The sequence below is a fragment of the Stenella coeruleoalba genome (assembly GCF_951394435.1).
Source record: "Stenella coeruleoalba genome assembly, chromosome: 14".
NCBI lineage: Eukaryota > Metazoa > Chordata > Mammalia > Artiodactyla > Delphinidae > Stenella > Stenella coeruleoalba.
Window position 1 is genome coordinate 73,123,360 of NC_137160.1, and position 9,739 is coordinate 73,133,098.

Sequence of the window (9,739 nt, forward strand, 5' to 3'; positions counted from 1 at the left end):
TTTAGTTAGAACAATGAGGAATGCTATAAAGGAACAAAGTGAGGTACGGAAAAGAAGTGTAGGTGGGGAATTTAAATGCACCCGAATTCCTTCCCCAGACCCCAAGAGCAGATTCCCACAGAGACAATTTCTGTAGTATCCTCTACTGGTCCCACTTTTTTCCCCCTGTTTTGCAAGAATCTGGACTTGCTTCCTCCCACAGACTTGTTTCCCCTCCCAAGGCCTCTTTGGGGCCCTGCCCTAGAGTGTCGAATCCTACTTTCCTCTGAAACCTGTCATCTTTGGAGGAACCTGACAAGTCAGAGCTTGAAGAGCCCTCAGTGCAGGGGCGTGGTGCAAATGGGGAAACACAGGCACAAAGAGGTGATGGAGACTTCCTCCCTCCTGTAAAGCCTATGTTCTGGCCATTTACTACACTGCTTCCAGGAGCTCATGTTTATCCTCAAGGCAGTCTAGTCTAGGAGGCACTATCACAGAAACGATTAAACTTTTGAAAAGGACCCAGAAACCCTAACCTTAAGCCTTCTCCCAGTCTCCTAGATCCTTGGTCACCCCAGGAGGTAAACAAGATAACTGGCTAGCCCCCCTCCCCCAAACTAGGCCCTTCAGAGTCCATGCCTTGCTGGGCTATCCTTGTACCGAGGGGCCTGGCCCCGCTTTTGAGGTTCAGATGCTTGTCGATTAGGCTACCTCTTAGGTAAAACAAAAGTTCTGATACCCTGGAGGCGGGATGAGCATGGGATCTGAGTTAGACTTCCTGGGTTCCAAACCCTGCTCCACCATTCACTCACCATGTGGTCTTGGGCAACCTCTGTGAGTTTCAAGTTTCCTCAACTGTGACATAATAATAGTTTCTACTTCAAAGGGTAGACGTGAGAATTAGAGAAGGTAATGCAACCATTTGACTCAGCAATTTCACTCCATTTCACCCAAGAGAAATAAAAACATATGTTCACACAGACACTTGTACATGAATGTTCATAGCAGCATTATTCATAATGGCCAAAAAGTAGAAGTAACCCAGATGCCCATCAACTAATGAATAGGTTTTTAAAATGTGGTATATCTATACAATAGACTATTCAGCCAGAAAAAGTAACAAAGTACTGCTACAGACTACAACATGGATGAACCTTGAAAACATTGTACTGAGTGAAAGAAGCCAGAAAAAAAAAGGCCACAAAGTCTATTATTGCATTTATATAAAATGTCCAGAATAGGCAAATCTGTAGAGACAGAAAGTAGCTTATGGTTTGTCTGGGGCTGGGGAAGCAGGGAGATTGGGGCGTGATAACTAAAGGGTATAGGGTGTCCTTTTGGGGTAATGAAAATATCTAAAATCAATTATGGTATGATTGCACAATTCTGTGAATATACTAAAAACCACTGATTTGTACATGTTAAATAGATGAATTGCATGGTATGTGAATTATATCTAAATAAAACTGTTACCAAAAAGAAGAGGGAAGAAGAGGAAGAGAAGGAGGTGGGTGGAGGAGGGAGGGGAGAAGGCGATGTACATTAGAATAGAATAGACATTAGAATAGTGGCTGCCACAAGCCAAGCACTCAACCAGTCGTTATCCTGGAATGAAAGGGTCCCTGAGTTTTTGCTTTCTGCAATGTAACCCCACCTGCACTGTGACAGACTGCCAGAGTTAGGCTTTTTTAGGAATGCCCAGAGCTCATGATAAGTATAATCACTGAGGTTGCAGCCTCCTCAAACTCCTTTCTGCTGGAAGACTCTGTGCCCCTTAAGGGTGACAATGTCTTCTGTAGGCAGCACCCCCTCACCCTGGGGCAGGTGAAATTGGTGGTACCATTTAACAGGGTATTTCCTAACAGAAGAATTGGGCCCTTCAATTCAAGCTCTTTCTCTTATCTCATGAGATTCTTACAGTGTTTGAAAGCCCCATAGCCTACTATCCCCATGTATATAACAGAGGAAACAAGCCCGCAGGGATAGGGGCCAGCAGTTTTCAAATGATAGGCATTGCTCCTGCAAGCAGAAGTTGGTTGCTACAGAATGGGGTCTCATCTGAGAGATTCTGGCTCAGGGGCAGTCTCCTGGGGGCAAGGCAACTTGACTGGGGCGGAGGGAGTCAAGTTTCTAGCAGCTGAAGGGTTATCAGGAGTGGGACTCAGGGCTGGGATGGCAGTGGGGGCAGGAGACAAAAGGATTAGGGTTGCAGCTGCCAAGCCAGACTGGAGGTCCTGACCCCAAGGCAGGATTACATCCAAAGTCCCTGACCTAGGGAATTCCCTGGCAGTCCAGTGGTTAGGACTCCGTGCTTCCACTGCAAGGCATGGGTTTGCTCTCTGGTCAGGGAACTAAGATCACGTGGTGTGGCCAAAAAAAAAAAAAAAGTCACTGACCTAGAGGAGTCCCCAAATAGCCCCAGGCCTGCTCTCAAGGCTGGCTGTCCACACAGCAGAGAGTGTGAGCTCTAGGAAAGCAAGGGTGTCAGTTCCCTGGTGGCACTGGGCCCAGGCCATTTCTCTCCAGCCTCCAGTGTCTCCTGCCTGCTGTGGAAGGTCAGCCCCATTTGAGAGCCCAAGGACCCTCAGAGTGGCTGCATCCCCACCTCCTTCAGCTGGGGCTGGTTTTCTCCAAAAATTACTTCAAGTCTTCAGAGGAGCAGAAACTCTCATTCATTGCTGGTGGGAATGGTCAGCCACTTTGGAAAACAGTCTGGCAGCTTCTTACTAAACTCAACATACTCTTACCATGAGATCCAGCAATCAAACTCCTGTGTATTTATCCAAAGGAAGTGAATACCCACGTCCACACAAAAACCTGCACACGGATGTTGACAGCAGCTTTGTTCATAACTGCCAAAACTAGGAGGCAACCAAGATGCGCTTCAATAGGTGAATGGATAAATAAACGATGGTACATCCAGACAATGGGATAGTCTAATATTATTCAGTGCTAAAAAAGAAATAAGCTATCAAACCATGAAAAGACAAGGAAGAATCTTAAAAGCATAATACTAAGTGAAAGAAGCCCATCTGAAAAGGCTACATACTGTATGACGCCAACTATATGCAGCAAAACTATGGAGACACTAAGATCAGCGGTTGCCAGGGGTTATTGCAGGGGGTGGGGGGATGAATAGGTAGAACACAGAGAATTTCTAGGGCAGCGAAACTACTCTGTGTGATATTATAGTGGTGGATACATGTCATTATACTTTTGTCCAAAGCCGTAGAATGTACAACACTAAGAGTGAACCTTAGTATAAACTGGACTTTGGATGATAATGGCATGTCAATGTAGGTTCATCAATTGTAACAAATGTACCACTCTGGTGGGGATGTTGATGGCGGGACAGCGGTGTATGGGTCGGGGGAGTGGGGACGTGGTAATATGGGAACTCTGTGTATTGAAGCTTTCTACTCAGCTTTGCTGTGAACCTAAAACTGCTCTAAAATATAAAGTCCATCTAAAAAAACGCTACTTCAAACCCTCCAGAACCTTCTCAGGGTGGAGGATCTGCCTCCATGGAGTGACAGGAATGGAGATTTAAGAGTCAGACAGAACTGGGTTCAGGTTCTTTCTTAGTGGCTCCCCAGCTCTGTTACTCCTTTTCTCTCTAATCACTTCTCTCCTAAAGTGCAAATAAGATCATCCATCTCATAGTTGTTGCAAGGATTAAATGAGATGGTTTAAAAATGTACCTAAATTATTTTTCTCTGTTTGTGGAAGAAAGATAAATGTTTTGTGGAAAACTCAGAAGAGAATTTTACAAAGATAAAATTCACCATAATTCCATCCAAAACTGGCATAAGGCATAAACTCAGGCCCTGAGAGAGCAGGTTCTCAAGAACCATTGTTTCCCAGCCATTTGATTCTCACCTCAAGAAGTTGGGAAAATAGAATGTCCCCATTATGCAGATAAGAAAATGAAGTTCAGAAGGGTTAGATGAATTGCCCACACAATGAAGAGGCAAAAGCTGTGGCTTTTTTGGCTTCTAATCTACTCCTTTTCCTCTGAGCCAGGCTACCTATCAGACACAGATTGGTGCAAATCACAGCTCCACCATTAATTGCTGTGTGACTTTGGGTAAATGAATTCACCTCTCTGAGCCTCAGTTTCCTCATCTGTGAAATGGAGAGAATAATTATACATGCCATGTAGGACTGTAAGAAGTAAAAAGAAATGTTTTAAACAAGGAAAATAAGGACATGTTTTAGAAGCTAGCATCATGGGACCCTTGAGCCCAGAGCTAAGTACTCAATAAATATTAGTCATGGGTGTATGGAGGCATGGACCCCTTGATTCAAAGCCTAGCTCAACTTCTTAGAGCTATGCAGCCTTGGGAAAGTCATTTCTCCTCTTTGGGCCTGTTTCCTCATCTGTAAAATGGAAATAAGATCCACCACGTAAGGGTGTTAGGAGCCCTTAAGGGAGTAGGTCTTCAATGCATAGTAGCTGTGAATCATTTAAGAAGAAATAATTATAACATGTGACACTGGTAGTTTGGTAAATAGAAAAGGCCTTGGTGAAATCTTCAGGCTAAGGAGTTGGGAAAAACCTTTCCACCCCAGGGAGGGAAAAGCCAAAGGGTCCCACAGTTCAAAAGTAGAAAATGGAGGAGCTGTTTGGAAGCCCCCAGGGGCAATTTCACCTTGTCCCACAAAACTGAAAAGGGGTGTTTCTTCCTATATAGATAAGGATCAGAGGAACAAAGCATGCTATTAATTAAGTCTTGCCTATTTTAAGTTTATGGAATATTTTTCCCCTTTAAAGATAAGCTCACAATAAAAGTTCAAAAGGTAAACACAGAGAAGGGGAGGGGGCCAGCCCTGCCTTCTGCTCAGCTCGCCCTGCCAGCCCTTGGTCTTGGAGGTGGGTGGGTCTGGTCCCAAAGCCAAGTTTCCATGCCTAGGGCCTCTAGTAGTTAGATAGCAGGGGGATCAGAACCACCCAAAGAGTCAGGGAACCAGCCCACGGTGTCTCCTGGTCCTGCCCCAAGTAGGCAACTTGAACCAAGAGAAACCTGGCTGGGTCTCCAATGTCATGGGAGGGAGAATGGACTTGGCTATTCTTTGCTTCCCCCAGGAGGATATGAGTCACAGGAAAGTTGCCTGGGACAAGGACAGAAAAAAAACAAATGCCTTCCCATCTGGGTGGCCTTGGGCAAGTCACTTCCTTTCTGCATTTCAGTTTCCTCACCTGTAAATGAGGTGGTGAGAACCCTCAGCCGCCCAGGGTTGGAATGAGGATTATATAAAAGCAAATTTCCAAGAGTGCCTTACACAGCCATCGTCAGCACTCCCTATATATTAGCTGTTCTTATTATCTCCCAGACTCTTCTTATGTTAAGGACACAATTTTTTGGAGTCAGGAACACCAGGGACGGTCTTGGCAAGTCACAACCCCTCTCTGAACCCCAGTTTCCTCATCTGTAAGATAGGGTGGTTGTATAGATGGAGTGAGATGATAAATGAAAGGAACTTAACACATACCCAACAACACCGCATAAATAAATGAAGCAGCTGCTGTATCCTTTCCATTCTCTCCCCTTGACCTGGGCAAATTAGGGAAGCAAGAAGAAATACAATAGCCAGTGCTTGCACGCCAGGTTACTCGTCAGCTGTCCCTTTAGACTTGAACTTTCCACCATGATGGAAATGTGCCATATCTGCACATCTAGTACAGCAGCCACCTGCCACACGTGGCTATTGAACTTGTGAGATGTGGCTGGTACGACCAGGGAACTAAATTTTTACTGAATTTGAATTCACTTAAATTTAAATAGCCACATGTGGCGAGTGGCTACCATATTGGATGGTATTACAGATGAGAAAACTAAAGCTTCAGCAACTGACTTAAGGTCCCAGAGATTGTTAATGATTGATCATCAAAGACTAGCATCTAGGTCTGCCCAACTCCCAATCCTTTGTCTGTTTTCTGATTCCATGGCACTGCCTGTGACTTTGAGACCCCTGTAGCACAAGGACATGGTCCCCAAAGATCCGACATTGGAACAGAGTGAGACCTGAGGTCAGGAAGCCACCAGGAGTGGGGCCTGGAGCGCTTCCTGCACCCGACGGCAGTGGTCACAGATGGCTGCCACCCTCTGCACCCCCAGGCTTTTTGTGGATTTTGTTCATTTGTTCAGTAAATAATTGCTGAGTACCTACTAGACACTAGAGATACTGCAGTGAACAAGGTAGATGTGGTCTCTGCCAACATGGAACTTACATTCCAGTGAAGGGCAGGGGGCATCAAACGATTAAAAAAAAAAGTAATATAATAAATGTATTAGGCCAGAAATTACATATATGCTCTAAAGAATATAAATGAGATGTGGCAGTGGCTTCCTTCCTTCCTTCAATAGGGAAGCCAAGGAAACATTCAAGCCCAGCCCCAAGAAATGAGAAAGATCCAACAGCTACTCAATGAATGCAGGGAAAAGCATTCCAGGCAGAGGGAACAGCATGTGTGAAGGCCCTGAGCCAGGCCTTCTATTAAGCATTATGCATGGATTATTTCTCCACAACCCCCCCAGGTATGTGCAATTATTATCATTAATAATGGACAAAAAGGCTCAAAGAAGAAGAGGGACTCCCTTAATACCTATATCCCTTAACCTCTCTAAGTGGCAGAGATGGGTTAGAAAGCAAGTTCATGTTACCACCAAAGCCCATCCCTTGATTATGAAACTCAGCCCCTTTGTCCTCTTTCGAGGAAAGACAGACATCAGTAAGATCATTGGAGCAGGTGACAGGCACCTCCAGAGGGGTGAAGGGACATTCTGGCCCTGCAGCCTAAGCCACAGGCACAGCCAACAGCATCAGGTCCACTTTGCAGGACCATACTGTGCAGATCGTCACTCCCTGGTCATAGAGCCAGATCCCAGACTTAAGCTGTGATTATCTTGTCACTGTCAATGAGAGGTTCAGCCACAGTTATTAAAGAATGCCAAGGCTGGCTCTCCCTTCCCCTTTCCTTGAGAGGGGATCACGGAGGCATGAAGACACATGGGAGAAGGGATAGGGAAATAGGGAATAACAATGCAATAATCATAAAAATAGCAAAAACCTGTATCAGGATTACTATGTGCCAGGCACCACTCCAAGGGCTTCAAGTATACTAGCTTGTTTTGTCTTCAAAACAACCCTGTAACCTCATCCCCATTTTGCAGATGAGGAAACTGAGGCCCAGAGGGTCTTATAACTCACCCAAGAAGACATAGCTTATAAGTGGCAGAGCTGAGATTTGAAACCAGGTGGCTGACTCCTGAGTTCACACTTTAAAAAACAAACAACAATTAAAAAAAAAAACTTTTTATTATAAAATAAGACAAACAGAAAAACATACAGAATAAATGTACAACTTAGCGAGAGGCAAACACCCTTGTAACTACCACATGGATCAATAAATAGAACTTTGGGAGTTCCCTGGCAGTTCAGTGGTTAGGACTCAGTGTTTTCACTGCCATGGCCCTCGGTGCAATCCCTAGTTGGGGAACTAAGATCCCACAAGCCTTCCACAAGCCGCATGGTGTGGCCAAAAAAAAAAAATAGAACTTTGCCAGACTCCCCAGAAACTCCCCTCTCTGTGCCCCATCCCAATCCCAGCCCTCTCCCTCTCTCTCCCTAAAAGGAACCACTGTTCAGACTTTTTTTTTTTTTTTTTGGCTGCACAGGCATGTGGGATCTTAGTTCCCTGACCAGGGGATTGAACCCACGCCCCTGCTATTGGAAGCGCAGAGACTTAACCACTGAGCTGCCAGGGAGGTCCCTATTCAGATTTTTATAGGAATAATTCCCTTGTGTTTCTTTATGTTTTTTTGTTCCACTGGAGTGCACATCTCTAGACACTGTCATTTATTCAGACCCATTTTTGTTTGTGGCCGTGCCACGTGGCATGTAGGATCCAGGATCTTAGTTCCCCAACCAGGGATCAAACCCATGCCCCCTGCAGTGGAAGCACGGAGTCCTAACCACTGAACTGCCAGGGAAGTCCCTATTCAGGCCCGTTTTTTAAAAAACCTTGATACCTGGGACTTCCCTGGTGGCGCAGTGGTTAAGAATCTGCCTGCCAATGCAGGGGACACGGATTCGAGCCCTGGTCTGGGAAGATCCCACATGCTGCGGAGCAACTAAGCCCGTGCGCCAACACTGCTGAGCCTGAGCTCTGGAGCCCGCAAGCCACAACTACTGAGTCTGCGTGCCACAACTACTGAAGCCTGCACGCCTAGAGCCCGTGCTCCGCAACAGGAAAAGCCACCGCAATGAGAAGCCCGCGCACTGCAACGGAGAGTAGTCCCCGCTCGCCGCAACTAGAGAAAGCCCGTGTGCAGCAACAAAGACCCAATGCAGCCACAAATAAATAAAAAAATAAAGGTTTTAAAAAAAAAACCCTGCTGTATAAAAAATAAATAAAATAAAATACACGGCTTCCCTGGTGGTGCAGTGGTTGAGAGTCCGCCCGCCGATGCAGGGGACACGGGTTCGTGCCCCGGTCCGGGAAGATCCCACATGCCGTGGAGCGGCTGGGCCTGTGAGCCATGGCCGCTGAGCTTGCGCGTCCGGAGCCTGTGCTCCGCAACGGGAGAGGCCACAACAGTGAGAGGCCCGCGTACAGCAAAAAATAACAATAATAATAAAATAAAATACAAAAAAAAAAAAAAAGAAGTCCCACCTGAGCCGCTCTACCCTCCAAGGTCTGCGGTGGGGTCAGGCCTTGCCTCTCTGACCAGCATCATCTCTACTCCTCCCTCCAGCCCAGTACACCAGGCAAGTGGAATTCTGCTTCGTTTCCCAAAGGAGCCACACTCTCCCTTACCTCCAGGTCTTTGCTTCCGCTGTTCCTTCAACTGGAAACACTCTTCCCCTCACTTCCTCTGACTGAGCATGGCTGAGCCTTCAGGTCCTAGCAAATCTGTCCCTTCCACCCCACTAGATTGGGTGGGTATGTTTTAGTACCCTCACTTCTCCTAGGCTAACCTCATAAGTAACCTAGTAACTATAGCACTTATACCACTACATTAGCCTTGTCTGTTTTCTTATCTGTTTCCCCTTCCAGTCTGAGCTCCTAGAAGACAGGGACCCTGGCACAGGACCTGGCACATAGTAGGTGCTCAATAAACAGTGGTTGAATGCATGAATGAATGAGTGAATGAGTTGCACTTTACAAGTCACAAGGAGGCAAATCCAGGCCCAGTTTAAGACCTTACAGACAAGGAGAACTCTTCTAAGATGACACCCACCCACCCAGGGGTGAAGACGCAGAAAGAATTCCTACCTGGGATAGGGTCCATCTCGGAAAATGGGTCTCAGTTCTTGGAAAGTAAGAGAAACTTTTCTTCAAATGATCTTATTAGGAACCCCTAGATATAAGACAAATTCAAGGGGAGAAGCACTAGTTTCAGCATTGGCGAAGGCAGCAGCCCCACCTCTGGGCCTCCCCTTGACTCGAGCACTCCTCTGAACAGTGGCCTGTCATCTTCTCAAGTCGCTTTATCACAGCTGCCTTGTCTATGATTTTAGGAGGCCACAATACTGAGGACAGAAGTGTCCTAGCTGACACCCTAACTCTACCCTCTCCCTGAGGTGCCCCCAAGGGTTCATCCTGTCAGCTGACACAGATGCCCCCAGAAGCCCCCTTTCTACAAATGGCTCCTCTGGCCCTCCAAGGTCACTGGATTTCTGAAACAGTGTAGATCTGGGGGTCTTTGGGCAGAGCTAGGTACAGGAGCAGGCAGGGCTGCAGGCCTGCCTACTG